We start from the raw sequence: 18832 nt of genomic DNA, 5'->3' as shown, positions 1-18832 counted from the left end.
TACCTGCTAAAGGCCCATTGAACTCAACAGGAATCTGTCAGCAGAGAAGTCCATCCCACCACTTTGCTTACCGTGCTCTGATTTCCCTTTCCTTTCCTTTCCTTTCCTTTCCTTTCCTTTCCTTTCCTTTCCTTTCCTTTCCTTCTCCCTTTCCTCCCTCCCCTTTCCTTCCCTCCCCTTTCCTTCCCTCCCCTTTCCTTCCCTCCCCTTTCCTTCCCTCCCCTTTCCTTCCCTCCCCTTTCCTTCCCTCCCCTTTCCTTCCCTCCCCTTTCCTTCCCTCCCCTTTCCTTCCCTCCCCTTTCCTTCCCTCCCCTTTCCTTCCCTCCCCTTTCCTTCCCTCCCTTTCCTTCCCTCCCCTTTCCTTCCCTCCCCTTTCCTTCCCTCCCCTTTCCTTCCCTCCCCTTTCCTTCCCTCCCCTTTCCTTCCCTCCCCTTTCCTTCCCTCCCCTTTCCTTCCCTCCCCTTTCCTTCCCTCCCCTTTCCTTCCCTCCCCTTTCCTTCCCCCCCTTTCCTTCCCTCCCCTTTCCTTCCCTCCCCTTTCCTTCCCTCCCCTTTCCTTCCCTCCCCTTTCCTTCCCTCCCCTTTCCTTCCCTCCCTTTCCTTCCCTCCCCTTTCCTTCCCTCCCCTTTCCTTCCCTCCCCTTTCCTTCCCTCCCCTTTCCTTCCCTCCCCTTTCCTTCCCTCCCCTTTCCTTCCCTCCCCTTTCCTTCCCTCCCCTTTCCTTCCCTCCCCTTTCCTTCCCTCCCCTTTCCTTCCCTCCCCTTTCCTTCCCTCCCTTTCCTTCCCTCCCCTTTCCTTCCCTCCCCTTTCCTTCCCTCCCCTTTCCTTCCCTCCCCTTTCCTTCCCTCCCCTTTCCTTCCCTCCCCTTTCCTTCCCTCCCTTTCCTTCCCTCCCCTTTCCTTCCCTCCCCTTTCCTTCCCTCCCCTTTCCTTCCCTCCCCTTTCCTTCCCTCCCCTTTCCTTCCCTCCCCTTTCCTTCCCTCCCCTTTCCTTCCCTCCCCTTTCCTTCCCTCCCCTTTCCTTCCCTCCCCTTTCCTTCCCTCCCCTTTCCTTCCCTCCCCTTTCCTTCCCTCCCCTTTCCCCTTCCCCCTGCATTATCTCCCCCAGGCAGGCAGGGAAGCGCTGTGCCATCCCATCCCATCCCATCCCATCCCATCCATCCCATCCCATCCCATCCCATCCCATCCCATCCCATCCCATCCCATCCCACCACCCACCCCACCCCAGCTCTGCCAACATCCCATCAGCCTCTCCAACGAGCTGGGTGGAGTTGCTGCTCTTTGCTTCTTGCTGCAACCCACCTTCTGCTGCTCGGCCAGCCCGGCCCCCAGCTGAGCAGGGGGCTCTGACCCTGGGAAGGGCATCATCCCTCACCACTCTCCTCGGGGTCAGCCTGGTGCCCCCACCACGTGTCCCCCAGAACGCCGTCGCCACGAGAGCGCTGGGCTTGTCACGGCTGTTTACTTACGCCTTCGCACTGTTTGTGTAGCCAGAAGTCTTGATCTTGTATTTATCTCCTCTTAAAACAGCTAGGGTTTATAGTTTAAACACATTAATCATTCCCAAGCCTTTAAAGGGCTTTTAAGTGGAGACACTGGGTTTGTTTGCCTTTTAATTTTGATTTCAAGTCTCCCTTCCGAAGCAGGAGGCCAGTGCCTTAAAGGACACGGAAGGAGCGCAGCCTCCTACCTCCCCACACCAAGAAACCCCATGGTGGGGGGGAGCCATGCTTTGGGGGGACCCCTCCTCCCCATGGGTCCCCGTTGCTTGGGCTGGTTTTATGTCCATCCCTTGGTGGCAGGTCCCTTTTGGGGGGGACACAGGGCTCCTCGGGGTGCTCGTGGTGCTGCACCTCCATCCCAGAGGAGTGATTCCTGCCCCATGGCCTTTCTGGAGGTGTGTGTGGCCAGGGGGATGCTGCCAGCCCTGGGTTTGTGTGGTCTGGCTGTGCAGGAGGTGCTAATGTGATCCCTGGTTGACTTGGCTGAGCCACTCCAGGGCTTGGATTGAGGTTTTTACAGCCCCCAGGATATAAATAGATGCTGCAGCGTTTCGGCTGAAGGTTCGGGTTGCTCAGCAGCACTGGCAAAGCAGAGCCTGCCCATGGAGGTAACCCAGGGGTGGCTCTTTGGGGTCTGCCCCTCCACACTGCCCTCAGCAGAGGGTGCAGGCTCCATGGCCATCTGTACCAGGGATGCTCATGGTCGTGGGGTCTGAGCTAAACCCCTCTCCAGGGAAGATAGATGGGGACCCCCAGCTCAGCCAAGACATGCCAGCTCTCCTTGGAGGTGCTGCCAGGGCCATGGTGCTTGGGAACTCTTTTGGTGAATGCCAGTGTGCTTATTTACCTTCCAGAGGGGGCAAATTCTGCCAAAAATAAGAGAATTCATACAGTGTCCACTCCATATAGAAATAATGAGCGTGGCGAGGGACTAATTGCTTCAGGGCATCGGTCAGGCACACAGTGCCACTCGTTAGTGAGGGGTTGTGACCTCCAGTCGTCAGCATCTGGCTAAATGAGCTCAGGCTGATGGTTTCTGCTAATGACCTACGGCCAGGTGTCAGCATCTGGGAGCTAGCAGGAGAGTCAGGATTTGGGCAGCTGCCCCGTCCTCCCCAGCTGCCTTGGGCTTGGCATGGCTGCACCGTGGGGGTGCAAAGCCCTTTGTCACTGGTGCAGAACTGGGTGGTGTTAATCCAGCACCTTGCTGAAGTGAAACAGGGAGGAGGGGCTGCTTGTGTCCCCCCCCAGGCCCTGAACCACACCAGCACCCACCCTCATGACCCGCTGCCCCATCCCGAGACTCTGCAGAGGGAGGGATGTGGGAGCTGCCCCAAAGTTCAGGGCACATTTCAGGGTCCCTCAGTGCAGCTGGGGTGTGAGATGCTGCTGTTTAATCCTCTCCAAATCGCTGCTGTTGCCCTTGGAGTCCTTTCTAGGTGCCATGACTCAGCGCTGAGCCCATCTGGATCCACCAGGAGACTGGGATGTCACCACAAAAGGATCGGTGCTGGCAGGGCTGGCGTGTGTCACGCATCCCACACAGCCAGGGCTGGAGCTGAGGCCACGGGAGATCTGCCAGGGTGGATGGATGAAGGGAGATTTATCCTTGCATTGAGCTGGGACAGGGAATTGTGCTGGGGGGTGAGGGGGCTGCAGGTGGCACAGGTTCTGTGCTTGGCTGGACATCGCTGCCCACAGCCCCGCTCATCATCCGTGTGACAGCCCCTGGAACGAGGTGCTCAGCCCCAAAACTCAGCATCCTGCACCGAGCAGATGTCCTGCTGGCCACCGTGCAGCTGGAGGCCAGCAGGACAGCTGTCCTCATCCTTTGGGATGTTGGAAGCTCTGTCACTTCCCAGCTGGGTGAGCTGGATGCACAGAGCCCATCTCCAGCACAGGAGCTGGTGTGAAGTGGTGTGTGAGGGGTGTGTAAAGGGCATCCCCAAAGAAACAACCCCCCCCCACTGTATGTGTGTTCCAAGCAGGATGTGGAAATTCCCCAGCAATGGTCAGGAATCAGCCTCAGGCAGCCCCAGTTCAGCCCAGGAGGTGGGTCAGCAGGTGGCAGGGGGATGCTGGGGTTTGGGGTAGTGGGGGGGATGAGTGGGCAGCGATCCCAGCAGGGATCCAGCGGCGAGCAGAGGATGAGGGTTTGACACGCTCCCTTGAGGGCTGCAGGTTCTCACACCAGGGTACAAATCACATCAAGGCTCCGTCTGCGGGAGGCAGCCCCGTGCCAGCGCTCTCTGCTACACAAAACCAGAACCACATCCCTTTGCTCAGCTCCCTGGAATTCCCAGCGAGACGGAGATCCCACCAAACGGGGCTGGGAGAGGGGAGCGAACCCCAGCAGAGCCCCACGGTGTGGTGCTGGGCACAGCTCCTTCCACCTGAGCCAGCCACAGGTGAGCATCTGAAGTTGCTTATTAAAACTATTATCACCTAATTAAGCTTTGGCACCAGTTGCTTTCTGCTCCCCAGGCACCGAGGCTCGGTGGGGACCCCATGGGAGGTGGGGACTCCCCCAGGAAAGTTCAGGGCACCTGGAAACCTGAGAGCCAGGGAGTTTATCCCAGATATTCCCTTTTTTTTTTGGCCCAAGGCAGGGGGAAATCCCAGATTTCTCTCCATCCCATTTCACACCCCGGTTGTGTGACTGCTGTTTCTCAGCACATTTCTCTCTTCTTCCATCACTCTCACTGCAGTTTGGATAAGGATGTGGGTATCTCTAATAACTGCCTTACCATCAGCAGCTTTCCTCCACAAATTTTGGTCTGCAGTGTTAGAAAGGCAAGGAATGATGTGGGGATAAAGTCCACGGATGCTGAAAGCAGCTGAGAGGCTGCAGCACCGATGCTCTGCTAGGGAGGAGAGCACATCCCTGTGCACAAGAGGACCCGTGCTTCCCACTCCTTCCTCCTCTCTCCCTCTCATTCCCAGGATCAGTCCCTAAATGCTGTGTCCATGGTGGGATGATGGGGTGATACTGATGCTGGCAGACAGCGCAGCCACCTGCGGCTCCTCAGCTGGGATGGATCATCTCCCACCTAATAGCGATGCTCAGTGCTGAGGAAGCTGTCTACATCTTCCCACTGCTGTGCAAATATTAGCTAATTAAGTGGCAGCAACCTTATCTGAAGGACACTTGTGATGGTGTTTGTGGCCACAGCGGCACCGGGAGGATTAATTCCCAGCAGTCGGCTGCAATTAAAAGAGGGAGAAGAGGAAAAGGCGGTGATGGAGCTGGCTGAGGGTTTCGGCAAAGCTTTTATTGCCCAAGGAGGGTTTGTCATGGGAGGGCTGGTGGGGGCGGCCTTGGGGGGGTACACGGTCTGGGGAGACCCCAGGTTCTGTCTCCTGTGGACCTGGGAGTGGCTGCAGAGGACTGTGGGGCCCCACTCCCAAAGAATCATAGAATGGTCTGGATTGGAAGGGACCCCAAGGATCACAGAGCTCCAACCCCCTGCCACAGGCAGGGACACCAACCTCCAGGCCTGGAGCTACACAAGGTTGCCCAGGGCCCCATCCAACCTGGCCTTGAACACCCTCAGGGACGGGGAATCCACTACCTCTCTGGGCAGCCTGTTCCAGCCCCTCACCACTCTCTCTGTAAAATACTTCCCCCCAATATCTAATCTAAACCTTCCCTCCTTTAGCTTTAGTCCATTCCCCCTTGTCCTGCCATTATCTGCTCTTAAAGAGTGATGGTGCAGGGGTGCAGGCGGCACTGGGTGAGGGTTGGAAGGGCACTGGTGTCCTGGGGGGTGAGTGAGAGGAGGCGGAGGGAGCTGGAGGTCTTCAGCCTGGAGGAGACTGAGGGGTGACCTCATTAATGTCTATAGATAGGCAAAGGGTGAGAGTCAGGAGGCTGGAGCCAGGCTCTGCTCAGGGATGGCAGCGATGGGACAAGGGGCAGTGGGTGTGAGCTGGAGCAGAGGAAGCTCCATGGGAATGTCAGGAGGAGGAATTTTGTCACAGAGAGGGTGAGGGAGCCCTGGGACAGGCTGTCCAGGGGGGTGTAGAGTCTCCTTCTCCGGAGAGATTCCAGCCCAGTCTGGATGCCGGCCCTAGGGACCCTGCTTTGGCAGGGGGTTGGACCCGATGGGCTCTGGAGTTCCCTTCCCACCCCTGTGGTTCTGTGGTTCCCGCAGCCCTGCGACTGTAACAGATGCTTTTTTCCATAAGATGTCAGTGTGGCACAGGAGTTTCGCTGCTTGTTTGTCAGTCCTGCGAGTAATCCATCACAGGCCAACGATGCAAAGCCATCTTCTGGACCACCACCAAGTTTCAGCTCATTTACAGCTCCCAGCGATCAGTTTTTTCATTGGAGGAGAGGGGAATCGCTGTGCTGAGCCAGCGATCGGTGTTAGAATCGGTGTGAGATGTGTCTGGTCAGCCCCAGTCTCTCCTCCTCCCTGTCTGTGTTCGGATCTCTCATCCTATTGACTCTGCTGGGATTCTTTCATGCCCTCCCCCCCCCACAACAAACAGCCTCCAATGCTATTTGTTCTGTGTCTTTGAAAGAATAAGTGGGGAAAACCGTGTTGTATTGATATTCTGGCTGTTATGCACCAGATGTACCCAAAATAGGGAGCAAAAATAACCCCCCACCTTGGCGATGCTGTTGGCTACTGCCTGACTTCAGGGGTCCACAAGGAAGAGAAGGCAGGACCCATAAATGTGGGGAAATGTCGACATTTGGGCAGTGTTTCCTCTGACCCTCTCACAGAATATCCTCCCTCCAAGAAGCCAAGGTAGAGGGGGGGAGCTGGAGGTGGCCTCGCTGGGACCAAACCACGTGCTGGGACCAAGCTGCCTCTCTGGCTGAGCCCTGGGCGAGCCCAGGGGAGGAGATGAAGCTTATTTGGAGGAACAGAGTCTTATGGCAGCCAAGGGAAGCAGCCAGGGCCCCAAGCCCCTACATGTGAGGAACACCCCCCAAGACTGTGGCTCGAACGCAGTGGGGAGGTTTGGTTAACTCAGGGCTCGTTTTGCAGTGGAAGTTCTTTGCTATCAAGATTTGGCTCCTAACTTGAGACCAAGCTTGTAACTAGAGCCCTGCACCAGCTTCTCCAGCTCTCCCTGGCCCCATTCCTCCCACAGAGCTGCTGTGATGCTCCATGATGTTTTACGTGATGCCCTCCATGCATGATCCCTCCACGATGCTCTCTATGAAGCCCTCTGTGATGACATCCACATTCCTCTCCACGATGCCCTCTGTGATGCCCTCCATGATGCCCTCTGCAATGCTCTCTGTGATGCTCTCTGTGACGGCCTCCATGATGCTCTCCACGATGCCCTCCACCATCCATGGCTTACACCCCTCAGGGAAAGGGAGGAAGGATGCTTGTCCTCCTCACCTCAGCTTGGCCATCTGCAGGGATGTGGGCCGGTGGCACCAGCCAGTGCAGCACTCCTCTGCTCCCGGCGTGGGCTTAATTGCCCTGCTGACGAAGCTGTGCTTGTCTGAGGGTTCTTAGGTTTGGATTTGCTGGGAAGGAGCGGCTCCAAATGCCGCCGAAGCCCATGGAAAGCCTCCTGTTGACCTCATTAAGGGCTGGATCGATGCCTAATGGCAGACAAAGGGTTTTCCCTGCACAACGCTGGCTGTGAGCGCAGCTCTCCAGCCCCAGCTCTTCCAATCATAAGGACTTTGGGGGCCGAGGGGATTTATTTCCTCTCTGGGTAATGGGCACGCTTGGCTGGGTCAGATATTGCACAGTCCTTCTCCCCCTCCGGTTTCAGCTCGCTATTTAAAGCCAGTAATATGCTTCATAATCTGCATGCCTGGGATTAATATAACGTTATATGTTTCTTGAAAGCCTTTCTGATCCCACAGTTAATTTAATCTTTTATTAACATTAACTAGCTCATGTGGTGTCCAGCGAGCCTGGGGAATGTGCTTTCCAACACCAACAGATGACAGAGGGATGAAAATATAATAGCAGATGAATTCCTCCTTCGCCACAAGAGCAGCAACGCCGGCAGAGCTCCGGCACGGAGCCTTCTCCTGCTCCTGGAGCCTTCTCCTGCTCCTGGAGCATCGTCTCACAAGGCAGAGCACGTCCTGAGCTGCTAACGGGAATTGCCAGGAAGTAATACTTATTGTGGAGGCTTTGAGATGGGAAGGGAAGGGATTATTGCAAGGCGTATCTCTGGCCTGGGAGCAGCCAGCACTTAACAGCTCTCAGCGTGCAAGTGCCAAGAGGGAAGTGTTAACCTCCCCGGTGCCAAAGAGGCTCCGTGGATCCATTCTCTGGCTGCTGAGTGACATTCTAAACCAGGAGTAATGGTGTGCTGGGAAACAGCCACGGCACTGCTGGGAACACCACGGCTCTGGTGGGAACACCAAGGCTCTGCCCCAGCGTTGCCCAGACCCCGCATCTCTGGGTGGCATCGCACCACGCAGCAGATTCGGGGGTGACTCCAGCACCCATCCCTCCACTGGCATCCCCATCGGGTGCTGTTTCAGCCTGAATCCCAGCAGCTCACCAGGGGCTGGGCTCTGGGATCATGAGGGTGGCTGGAGGTCCCCACTGCCCGGCGCTGCTCGGCTGGCTCGGCATGTCCTCACTCCAGCTGCGGTTAAACCTGGAGGGATCCAGCAGTTCCACTCATTTCCCATGGAATTTTCCCCAGTGCAGCTCACTTCTCACACTCAAGCAGCACAGTGCAGTTCAGCATCCATGACACATACCCGGGATAGTGCTGGCATTGGATCCAGATGGGGAGAGGCTCTGCTCCAGTAGGGCAGAGGGAACCCATTAGCATCACGCTGTACTCCAAGGAATTCCTTTCCAATTTCCTTCCTGGTTATACCCCTTATCCCCAAGCACGAGCCTTCCCTTGGTCTCCCCTTGGTTTCTCTCCCCACCAACTCCTCAGCTCGCCTGTTTTCTTTTCACTTCACCCCGTTTTGGTGACTTTGTTGGAGCTGGGCAGCCCGGAAGGTCGGTGCTGGTAGGAAGTGAGTCAGTGTGAGGTGGTCAGGTGTCTCTTTGGGGAGGTGCTGAGCGATGGGCCGTGGGGTATGTGGACCATGGGTGGCTTTTTGGGACTGATTTGCCTTCTATGTAGAGTCCTACAAAACTATGGCACTGGCATGGTGCTCAGTGGACAATAGGGACTTTTAGATGCAGCTTCTCTGAGGCACTTAGATGGGATGTGGGAGATGCACTCTCTGGTCTGTGACTGGAAGCCCTTGATTTCCATCTCTGCCAAGGCTGTGGAGCTAATATCCCTAATATCCAATGTAAACACCCCTCCTCCCCCCCTTCCCCCCTTGTCCCCGATGCAATTTGAGACCACTATGTCCCAGGACAGTGCATCCCAGGCCCTCACATCCCCAGGCCACTGATGACCCAGGTTGAGCTGGTCTCCAGTGTAACCCCAGATTCTTTCCTTAGCAGCTTCTTATCAGCCCCCAAGGCCCACACGCTGTGTTTTGGGGAGAGGACCTGTGCCTGGTTTGCTCCATCCTGGGGACGAGGGGGTGACCGCAGCTGGTGAGCACCCAGTGTCAGCAACGTTGGGGGGGGGGGGGGGGGTGTAAAAACGGAGGATGGGTGGAAATTCGGCTTTGAATATCCAAGGAATTTTTGTTTCTATGTGCAACCAGCCCTGCTTTTGCATGCTGCCCAAATCCAGTGCTGTAAGTGATGCCCCAGCCTGGGGTTTGGCAATAACCAGGGGCAAAGTGCAGGTTAAACACCAGCTTCCCCAAAGCACTGCTCCCAGTTTGCACACTGGGAGATCTGACCAGCCCAGGCTGTAAAGGCAGGAAAGTGGTATAAAAATTGGGAAAAGAAAAAAGAGAAAGAAAAAAAGAAAATAAAAGAGAAAGGGAAAGAGAAAAAGAAGAAGAAAAAGAAAATAAAAAATAAAAATAAAAACAAAAGAAAAAGAAAAAGAAAAAGAAAAAGAAAAAGAAGAAGAAGAAGAAAAGAAAAAGAAAAAGAAAAAGAAAAAGAAAAAGAAAAAGAAAAAGAAAAAGAAAAAGAAAAAGAAAAAGAAAAAGAAAAAGAAAAAGAAAAAGAAGAAGAAAAGAAAAAGAAAAGGAAAAAGAGAAAGAAAAAGAAAGAAAAAGAAAAGAAAAAGAGAAAAAAGAGTAAGAAGAAGAAAAAGAGAAAAAAGAAAAAGAAAAAGAAGAAGAAAAAGAAAATAAAAAATAAAAATAAAAATAAAAATAAAAATAAAAAGAAAAAGAAAAAGAAAAAAGAATGAAAAAGAAAGAGAAATAAAAAGAAAAAGAAAGAGAAAGAAAAAGATGAAAAAGAAAATAATAAATAAAAAGAAAAAGAAAATTAAATAGAAAAAAAAAGAATGAAAAAGAAGAAGAAAGAAAAAGAAAAAGGAGAAAGAGAAAGAGAAAGAGAAAAAGAAAAAGTAAAAGAAAGAGAAAAAGAAAAAGAGAAAGAAAAAGAAGAAAAAGAAAATAAAAATAAAAATAAAAAAGAAAAGAAAAGAAAAAGAAAAAGAAATAAAAGAAAAAGAGTTGGTATAAACAGGATGGCAACTGGGTGTTTGGCTGGTTTAATGAGAAGTTAGCAGATGAGTTGGAAAAGCCTGGGCTCTGTTTTTGGAGCTGGAAGCTGCAGTCTAAAGTAAACTTTGGGGAAGTGTGGTCTCCTGCGAGGCCTGAGCACGGCGGACGCCGCGGTGCTGTCCAAGCCTCAGCTGCTTTTGCTGGGCTCATAAAAGTCCAAAGAAGCGAAGGGAAAGACGTAGTGGAACTGGGCGATGTGAGAGCCAGGACTCTGAGCTGCAGCTTCAGATCTGAGCCCAGCTTGAAATAACCCAGGACAAAACTCAGCTCGTGGCTTCAGCCGTGGGCAAACGGTGCTGTAAGGCGTGAGGGCTGGGGCTGTGGGAAGCTGGCAGACCCTGGGTACCTCCATCCCCTGCCAATTTCCCCCAAGGTCTTTAAACAACCTTCGGGTAGGAGCCTGGTTTTAATTTGGGGTGGTGTTTTGCTGTTACAGAAGGTGCACCAGCGTGTGCTCAGGGAGGTGTAAGAAGAGGGCGGGTTGTGGTGGCAAGGCAGAGGCAGAAAAGGTGGAAAAATCACAGTCTGGGGAAAAAACTGTCTGGGGAAGGCTGCTAATTAGTGCAGAGTCCCACCCCGGGCATCACCACATGCAAGGCAGCCATCCTCAGCGCTCGGGTTGGAGGTGGGGAGGGAATATTCATGAGAGCTGCTACACTGCACCTGAAGACTGAGCCGTGAAGAAATTTGGGATGTGGTGCTGAGCAAACCCCACTGAGCGATGCTGCATCCCTGGTACCTTCTGCCCTGCTCCCGCTCAGCAAGGAGGATGGGGAGAGCAGTTCATCCCAGGGCAGGACAATCCCTCATGGGAGCATCCCCTGTACCCCAGCACAGCGAGTGGGATTCCTCCAGCAGCCTGGTGGTCTGTGCAGAAACCTCCCTGGGCATTTGGCCGTGGTGGGATATTTAATTTGGGCTTTAAAATGACTGGCTCCCAGCCCTGCCTCTCTTGTGTGCTCAGCTCTTGCACTGGCTGCCAGGGTTTGGAGGGGTTTCAGTGTGTGCCCACGGGTTTGTGGGCGCCGGGGGGTACAGCATCCCCTCTCCCCAAGGAGCTGAGGACAGCAGCACCAAGCTGGGACAGAGTTTTCTTTGTAAATCAGAGCTTTGGTACGTGCAGAACAGGGGGGGCTGGGGAGCTCTGGTGTGCCTGTGCAGCACCAAGCCCCTCCCCAAACCCATCTTCAGGGCAAAAGTGAAGGAGGGGAGCTTTTCCCACCAGTGATGTAACCCCCTGTATCCCAGCTCAGTGCATCTTTACCGTGCTCTAACACATGCCCTGTTGCATCCTCTCCTTTAACAGGCACTTGGCACCCCCCTGGTACCAGCCTGGGACCCATTGCCAATAAACTCTTCCCCCATTAACATCAACTGGGAGTTTTTATGGGCTCGATGAAAAATATACCTGGGACCAATGGTTGTTTCACGTCTCAGAGGAGCAGGACCAGAGAGGCCTCCAGACACACAGGGAGAGAATCATCAGCCATTAACTTGAAGGTGTAATTTGTCTCTCATCCTCCTTAACGCAGGGCTGAGGGACACTTCCTAGGTAAAGAGAACGTTCAGCTGTCTTCTTGGCACAGCAGATAAGGGCAAATCCCCCTTCCTTGGCAGATGATAATGATATACATTAGCCACCCAATTTAGTGAAAAATATTGTTTTCTCCTAATTAAGCAAATTGTTGCAAGCTAGGTCGCTGACTCCTGGGGAAGTTACAGTTTCTGCCTTGGAGGCTGGCTGACAAGAGAATAGATTTATCTCCAATTCAGATCACTGGAGAGGGTTCTTGGTGTTTTATTACCACGTGCAACTTTCTGGATGTTACTGGGAGATTAATGAAGGAGGGAGGGCGGGGGGGGGGTGGGTGAGGGGAGTTCAGCAACAGCCTGTGCATGACAAATATTAATTATATTTCATTTCATATGCAGATGATGCAATCAGCTGTGCAACACTGGAGATAACACTTTTGTCTGGGTTTGTTTTTTGACCTTGAGAGGCCACGTTCCCCCCCCCACCCCCCCCCCCACACACCCTGTCTCCCTCCACATCAGAATTCACATCTTAATTACGCTCTGTGATTTGAGCTCCCTTTCATCCGTGCAGATTAGCCTGTGTTAACACGTGGGATAGACAAGATAACTACCTGCAGGTCAGCCCTGGGAGGATCCCGCTGCAGGATGCTCCTTCTGCCCCAGGGAGAAGGAACCATCACCAGCATCTCCTTCCATCACCTTGAGGCTGCAATAACTAACCCGGCAGCATCACACCCTCTGGGGGCCAGTTGTGGCATCAGGTGTGGGCACAGGGCAGGTGCCAGCTGGCAGCACCCTCTGTCCTGGGAAGGTCTTGCAGAGGCTGTGGGTGTCACAGAGAGCCATCGCTCTGCTGTGACAATGGGGAAGGTGTCACTGTGCCAGCCCATAGTACCACAGCAGTGCCTGGGCTGGGAGCTGGGAGCCAGCAAGGCAGGGCTCAGGGATGCTATTAATGCTATTTATAGTAGTTAGGTTAATTGTCTTCCCAAACAGAGAGCAATGAAGGAGGGTAATGGGCATGGGGGACTTTTAACAGGGTTTTATTCAGCTTTTGAGCCCCTCAGGAGCAACCTCCACCCGCACCAGGGGTACGGATGCACCGGGCAGAGCTGGGCACCTGTAACCCACCCACCTTCATTTGGACAGAGGGGATGAGGTGGTGGCACAGAGGTGACAGGTGAGCAGCTGCAGTTTAGGCACAGCATCGCTGCTTTATTCCACAGTCTGACCAGTCAGAAGGGGTTACTGGGAGAGCATCGGGTCAGCTGGACCACTCTGAGTCCTGGGTTAATGCTGAGAGGGATACCAGTGGGATACAGAGTAAAACTTTCCCTTCCCTTCCCTTCCCTTCCCTTCCCTTCCCTTCCCTTCCCTTCCCTTCCCTTCCCTTCCCTTCCCTTCCCTTCCCTTCCCTTCCCTTCCCTTCCCTTCCCTTCCCTTCCCTTCCCTTCCCTTCCCTTCCCTTCCCTTCCCTTCCCTTCCCTTCCCTTCCCTTCCCTTCCCTTCCCTTCCCTTCCCTTCCCTTCCCTTCCCTTCCCTTCCCTTCCCTTCCCTTCCCTTCCCTTCCCTTCCCTTTATTATATATATGTGTCTGTGTGTATATATATACAAACACACATATATATTTATGTATTTTTGGACTAGATGATCTCCAGAGGTCCCTTCCAGCCCCTACAGCGCTGACACGCATGGCCCCCTTCACACGTGTGTGCACATACACACATACACGTATCTGTATGTACACAGATGTGTCCTTAGTGGTGTCTTCAAGTGTCCCATAACAAACACAGCTCTAGCAAAGGCTGTGGGTTTCCCTCACATCCCACTGAAGCCGTTCTTGGCCAGAATTCCAGCTTTTTATTAAAATTTGCTTCAGCGCCTCCACCCGCCGCAGCCGTTTCTCCTGCCTTTTAAGATCTTAGTGCTTTATAAATGTCATCACCCCCCTGGCTTTTATTTCAGTCCATGAACTCTGGTGGACTCCAGGAAGCAGCAGCAGTTTATTGTTCTAAGGAGCCGGGTCGGGAGCTGCCGGCCCCGGGTATCGCCGGGCGAAGCCGCCCCGGTACCAGGGCTCTATAAATAATCCTAATGGAAAGAGACGCTGTCAGCTCACATCCATCGGGCTTGTTTCCTCACAGAGCAGCAATTTGCTCTGTCATTTAGAGTTATGCAAAGTAAGGGTGGAATAGGAATATCCTCAGCTGCTAATAGCTCTCCCTGGGAGGGGAGGTGGCTGCGGAGCGGGGAGAGGTGTGTGGGGCTGTGCCGAGCCTGGGAACTCCTCGCTCCAGCAGCGGGTGGGCTTTGAAGGCTTCTCTGCTCCAGCGTGGTTCCTTGCTGCTTGGGGTTCCCCAGCACCTCCATCTGCTTCCCCAGCCCTTTGGCTCCAAATTCTTCTTATGCTCCTAAGTGACGTTATCATCCCGAGCTGCGCTGCGGTAACGAGCGCTGTCTGCAGCTAGCAATTTGGCAAACACACCCCCCCCAACACCCACGCTTGGGGTGCTTTGCAGAAGCCCTCAGGGTCACCAGTCTGCTCCCAAACACGGGTACCCCAAAGCTCTGATGGCCTCAACCCATTTCCACATCCCGGGGAGAGGTCCTGGTCTTCCCACTCCCCATCCTCCTGCAAGGCAGAGATGCTGGAGGAGGGAAGGGGAGGCTTTCTAGACCAGCAAGGATTTGCAGACTAAGTGGATCCCATGCATCAGCTCATTACTTGGCACAGAGAGGGCTCTTTAGTACGTGGCTCATTAAGTAATGAGGGGGTCAGTGTGGGCTGGCGATGCTGCCCTGTGCTCAGGGAGGAGTAGGAGGTGCTCAGGAAGAGGCAGCTAGCGCTGAGTTTCTTACTCATTCCCTTGACCTACCCCCCCACCCTACCTGGGGATGGGAAGCACCATGCAGGCTGCATCTGCCTGTCTCCAGCTTGTTCTGGCTCTGGTCTCCCCAGAGGGTTTCTTCCAGGTAAGTACCATTTGCTTGTCTCCAGGATTAGCTGAGGGCTGTTTCCTCTGGCTCCCCATCACCTGAGGGATCTGCTGTGGGTGATGCTAACGTGCTCCTTCGAACTGCACCTGCAGAAGTGGCCTTCACCTGTGTGAGGAGCCCCCTGCCATGTGCCCACGGGCGCTCAGCGATGCCCGAGGAGGGGGTTTGTCTCCTCTTGCCGGGGCCAAGGTCAGCCTGACAGGGGTTTTGGGGATGGCTGGGGCTGGGAGCGTGTGGCTCTGACAGTGCTGGAGCGTTTAAGGCCACAGGGCGACTCCCTGGCTGTCAGTTTGCCTCAGAGCAGATCCACGGCGTGTGCTCGATCTGCGGAGCCCGCGGCGGGAGGGAGTGGGGTGTGATGTCAAACGAGCTGTAAGAAGCAGCGGCGACAGCCCCAGCTCCCCTGTGGCACCAAGGAGAGGCCGGGACACAAACCCCTCACCCCAACCTGAGCGGGGTTTGGGTTTCCCCCCTTGTGCTCCGATGGATGCTCTGTTGAGCATCCTTCTGTTGGGCATCCTTCTGTTGGGCATCCTTCCACCCGGCTCTGCCCCACATCCCTGCCCTCCAGCCATCCCCAGAGGTGTCAAGCTGGTCCCTTGGGATGCTCTGCTCCCCCTCAGGGAGCCAACTAATCCTCTGGGTGTTCAACTGACCCATCATTTTCTGCCTCCCCCTTACAGGTGGGGGTGTTTTCCTAACCCCTCTCATTCATACAGGCTTGCTTTTTCCACCATGGGGCTTTTTTTTCCCCCCTCCCCTCCCCTCTGCACAAACAGACAAGATAGCTTAAGAGCTCTTATCTGCAAAGGGGGGGAAAAAAAGAGCCTTAATCCCCATTTAATAACATAATATCAGCAGGTAACATGTTCAATATGGCAAAAGAACTCCAGCACCAGGTCAATAGGGTAGCTATAATTTTTAGCAATAAACAAAGCCTGCTTTTAATTACTTCTGTGAAATTGCTTGATCCATGCATGATTAAATATTCATTCTGTGTAACTAGACAGTTTCTTTGTATATAGATCCATATTAAATTTAGCTGGCATCCTGCCCACACAACACATCTAATAAATTCCTTTTAATGTGCTGCAGCTTTGAAGACGGTTTCCCCTCCCTCCTCCTCCCCCCCCCCCCCCATCTAATTTGTATAAATAGCTGATGTCTTTGCCTTACCTGGGTGTCCACGCGCTTGGGATACACATGGAATCTTTTAGGAAGGGAAATGATGGAATCTGGGGGAGACATGGGAAAAATAAATCTCCTGATCGCCCGGTGATGGATCTGTGAGGGGAAAAAGTGACTCTCAGACCTTGTTTTTTTCACTGCCTTGCCAGCTAACTACTTTGGCAGTGTGTGCAAGAGGGAAAAAAATCCCTCCTTTTAAAGTAAAGCCAGGGCTGATGTAAATATTTATGTAATATTTTATTACAATCCGAATTTACTTCTTGATTGAAAACATTTCCTAGTAACCCTCTGGAAAATTGAATTAATATGTAATTTAAGTGGCTTGATTTTTAAAGAAAAACCCCAAAAAACCCCAATTTTTTTTACCAGGAATACTGATGGAGAGGTTAGGTCTCAAGGAACGTGATCCAGGTGGGATGCCTGTGGATGAGCAGGACCCAGGACCTTGTCTGGGTTTGGATCCCAGCTTGGGAATAAGCTGCATCCTTGGAAAACCCTTGTCCCACCACCAGGGGCATCTCAGCCCCTCACCAGCAGGAGCAGCAGCAGCAGCAAATCCCCTGTGGCTTTTTCTGCTGCTTTTTAATTGCACAGAGGCACGTTGATTGATGCAGCATCTCATATGTGGGCTGTGGTAATTAATAGGTTTGGGATGTTCACCTGAACACAGCCAGCCCCAGACTGTTTCCTTATCAGCTTGGGGTGGTGCTCCTGGCTCACACAGGGGATGTTCCCCCTCCAGGAACACCCTCAGATGTGTGGGCTCTGTCCTCAGCTGATGATGCCAGCCCCAAAAAGTGTGACTGTTCCTATGAAGGGGGGGATGGGTGAGCTGTCTCAGGGTACCAGCCGGCTGTGAGGGGTGTGCACAAGCCCAGGGAGCACTCACTGGTCACACTGCATCTGGAAGAGGTCAGGGCTCTTTGGGAGGGACTGGTGTCCCCAACAGCCTTTGGATGGGCTGGGGGTCAAGAGCTGGGCTTTAGCTAAAAGCTGGCAGCTTCTCATTAAGCTGGAGAACCCCTCTCACCTCTGACCCAAGGCAGCAGGCAGTTCCTGCCCACACACTGTGGGGGCTGTTGGTAGCAACACCGAGCATCCCATGGGCTCTGGTGGGATGGTTAGAGTCAGGGTTAGGGTTAAGGAGGGAGGGTCTGGGCCTGGGAGGATGTTGAAGTCCCCCCAGTAAAGGACTGGTGGGGGGTGTGAACAGCATTGACATCTCTGCCGATCCCAGAGGATAATGATTTCCAGCCAATGAGCTTGAGATCTCACAGGGTGTGTCTTGTGTCTCCTACCCCACCAGTGGCATACAGGAAACCCTCTCCTGTGCCCTCCTCCCTTCCAGCCGGTGCCTGGAGCAGGGGAGCAATGATGGAGACACCCAGCCATGATTTAAAGGCTTCTCAACGAATGGCAACATGATTTGCCCAGGCAAATGGCAGCGATGATTTGTTCTCCTCTGTTTCCAGGGAGAGCAGTGGGATGGCCATGTGATCCATCGGCCAGTTTGGGTTGGAAGGGATCTGTTGGTCGCACCAGCTCTAACACCAGCATCACCCCCACACAGCACACAGGGGTCTCCAGGATGCACCCAGTGACTGTGGTACCCGAGGTCTCAGTGTCACCCCTCTGTGGGGGCTTGTCCCTCCAGATCCCCCTCACCCATGGGCTGGGGGCTTGGGGGCTGCTCCAAGCACAGCTCAGCTCATCCCCCACCCCACTACAGAGAAATCCATCTGAGGACCAGCCTGGTTTCCAGCTGAAATCACAATATTAATTAGCAGACTGGAACTCGTTAGGCGTTATCTTCTGGAGCAGCAGCTTCTACAAAAGCTTTTCTCCCCCTTTACTTTTGATCTGGCGTTCCGGCTTTCCCAATCAAAACAAAAAGATGCTCCATCTAATGAGGATGCCACTAGTGTTTAGGAAGCATTATTTTTATTGTATGGTACCCAAAAAAAAAAAAAGAGAAATAAATTAATTCCTTGGCATCCTGGTACTTAAAGCTGGAGCAACAGCCTGCTTTTAAATTTGCTTATAAGGAAATAGAGGAGTTGTAACGAGCAGGCAACTGAGCTAAATGACTGGCAAGCCAATTAGCCAGCTTTAAAAAGCTGTGTTCATTAGAAGGAAAAATAAAGGCAAACTTTTAAGGGATAATTGCATCTTTTAAATATCAGTATTCTTGATTCACGGTTGTCTCATAAATATGCATTATTATATAATCCTTTATAACCCCCCCCCCAACAAGCTCACGTTAATAGGAGCACAAAAAGTACACTAAGTGTTTGAATTGGTGACATGAAATCAAACAAAAAAGCATCTAACACAAGCAGGGAGATCTGGCTTTAAAAGCTCAGCCTGGCACTTAGTGGTCCCATGGGTCGCAGCGTGCCTGGCACCGGGGAAACCAGCTTTGGGAGGTGGGATGCAGGGTTGGATCCTGCACCCTCCGAGCTGTTTGCTGGGTGAGCATGGAGTTGTTTTCCCCTCTTGAAGGGTTTTGAGCTGGTCAGGACTCCTCTGCTCTGCGGCGTTAGCAATAGCTGAGCCTTTCCTGAGGGATGCAGGGAGGAGCTGGGAGGATGCTGTGCCCAGACCCCATCCTGCCGGGCTGGGATGCTTCACAAAGCCCCCACTGTGCACAAAATCATGTCCATGGGCTTCAGCCTGCATGTGCACAGTTACAGTCCAGACATTTATGGTAAATTTGGGCTGAAGTGATGGGGTTTATTGTGACCAGCAGGACCCAGCATGCTCCTGCACTGCAGCCCCATGCCCAACTTTTCCGTGCTGGACCAGAGACTCGCCCTTGCGTCTTGACTCAAATCTGTACCCAGATGCCATCTCAGGGAAAAAGAAATCCCCACCTTTCCCAACACTTCTGGCTGCTGCCAGCAGTTGAGCCCAACCCTTGCCAGACATCCCCAAAAACCCTTCTGTGGGGGGCAAGTGGGGGATGTGGGGCTGGTTAAGCCAGCACAGCTGCAGCGCAGGAGCTGTGGGGTCCACTCCACCTGATTAATTCGTTTAGGGGACTTCCCCCTCTGCATCACTCGGTG

The sequence above is a fragment of the Gallinula chloropus genome (assembly GCF_964237585.1).
Source record: "Gallinula chloropus genome assembly, chromosome: 9".
NCBI classification, from domain to species: Eukaryota; Metazoa; Chordata; class Aves; order Gruiformes; family Rallidae; genus Gallinula; species Gallinula chloropus.
Note: the sequence above shows the minus strand (reverse complement) of the source record.